Here is a 2205-nt window from a genome sequence, read left to right as displayed (position 1 = left end):
CCTGTAAGGGTTATGTGTATAGTCTATGAGCAGGTAAGATGTTTACTGCATCATTTTCAGAAGCTATTGTTGACAGTAGTTTTAAAAATTCTTTTCCACCCTACTAGTGATTGTGCTCGTTGACAGGAGAGATAAAAATATGTAATAGAAGTTTCTCTCTTTACAAAGACTATAATCTTGATTGGATCGCAAAGAGGTGGTGAGCCTTGTCTCTGTTACCAGGCTTTCTGATGGATGTGCTACAGGGAAGGCCGCTATGTTTTATGGTCCCTGCTAAAGGAAAATCATATCCACATTAAGCACACTGGAGAACACTTCATGGAAGAGGTGGATATTGACATTTTCAGGATGACTACATGCTCAACAAATGAAAATGTAGATGGAAAAGAAGGCAAAAAGGAACATGCATTTTTCAGGCCAGAAGGGAGTCAGATTGGACCTACGTGTATGGTTTGGGAGACGTAGCAGAGCCGATGAGCTAGCATATGTGGAAGGGGGACATGGATGTACTACTGAGGAAAGTAGATGACATTCTATGGCAGACAATAACCACTGTGGGCTTTAGAGCAAGGTGCTGGCCTAGTCAAAGTCGTGTTTGAAGAATTTGTCCTGGAAACTGGTGAATGGATAGAGACGAGACACTACACAGAGGAAGATGGATTTGGAGACCAATTGAAATTGTCTCTAGGAATATAAGGTGGTTCAAGGTTAGAAAATTCAATACATTATTTAACCATTATAACAACTAAAATTTAAAAAAATAACTTCCATGGGTGTTTTTAGAAGCTTGATATAATTTATCATCTATTTTTAAATGAAAGAATAAAATATAAAAGGATAAAATGGTCACTAACTTGATTAAAATAATGTATCATAGCCCTGGCCTGTGTGGCTCAATTGGTTGAATGTTTTCCTGTGCACAGAAGGGTCACTGGTTCGATTCCCGGTCAGGGCATATGCCCAGGTTGAAGGCTCAGTCCCCTGTCAGGGTGTGTGCTGCAGGTGGCTGATGGATGCTTCTCTTTCTCTCTCTCTCCCTCTCCCATCCTTTCTCTCTCTAAAAACAAACCAACAAAATCACCACAAAAAACAAAACCACAAAATAATGTATCATTCTAATACTGTTGTAATTAACCCAGTTATGAACAACCAGAAAGGAGCAAAGGGAAAGCCAGATGTTAGAGGCATTCATTTGTGGCAGCTTCGCCAGGAAGCTAAGGCCTCACACTCCCCAGGGAGCCACTGGTCTATTCCCTGCAGATCGCTGGGGAAAGGGACTGGACAGAGAGAAGAACAGACTCCTGCCCAATAAAGTTGGGGTGACTTCAGGAAGGTACTTGTCTGTCAGCCACAAATGGGAACAGGTCATTGGCTAGAGGAGGCGTGTCCATGCCCAGCGCTGGGAGATTTGGAATGTCTGACACCTAAACAAAGGAGCTGGTTCTCTTGTGCTTCTGCGCTCTGGGCACTTGTTGCGGGGGTGCTCTCCTGCCTTCACCCACATGACTCACAGCCATGTGCACCCCACACCGGGATGATGGATGCAACTAGCCCGATGCTGCACCAGACCCAGCTCCACCTGGGAAAGGAAACTCTGGACGCTGCCTCTGCTTCTAGCCCCACTGAGTGCCCAGCTGCCTGCCTTCCAGGACTGGATTAAAGGAAATGGGGCTTTGGAAACAAAGGGATGTGATTCCACACAAATAAAAATCCCTCATCCTGCCGGGCAGGTCTCAGAAAACCCTTTTTCTCAAGATATCGGAAGGGCCCTCCCCAGGCCCTCAGTGGGGAGAGAGGCACCCTATCCACCGGTGACAATACAGAAATCTGCCATTGCGCTTAGTGTGAAATGGTAGATATTTTTATGAAAATCAAGAAAGAGATCCCACTATTATATTACTTAATATTTTCTGGAAGTATAACCAAATACAAATATCGGGAGATATTTAAAATTATGACTATCCCAGGTCATAAATTTTTCTACATGGGAATTCCAAGAGAACCAATTTAAAAATATAGCAAATGACATAAAAAGTTAGTAATGTGATTGAGTATCTAATTTTAAAAAATTCTCAGTAATTTACAGACTTATTAGTTAGGGGCTATAGTGAAAGAAATATAAGAAAATAGTTTACAGTAGACTACTTCATAATGAAGCAAAGAAAAAGGTGCAGAACCTACAAGATGAAAACTTTTAAGCTTTCC

This window comes from Myotis davidii, unplaced genomic scaffold (assembly GCF_000327345.1).
Source record: "Myotis davidii unplaced genomic scaffold, ASM32734v1 scaffold520, whole genome shotgun sequence".
In the NCBI taxonomy this organism is placed as follows: domain Eukaryota; kingdom Metazoa; phylum Chordata; class Mammalia; order Chiroptera; family Vespertilionidae; genus Myotis; species Myotis davidii.
This window is presented reverse-complemented; position numbering follows the sequence as displayed.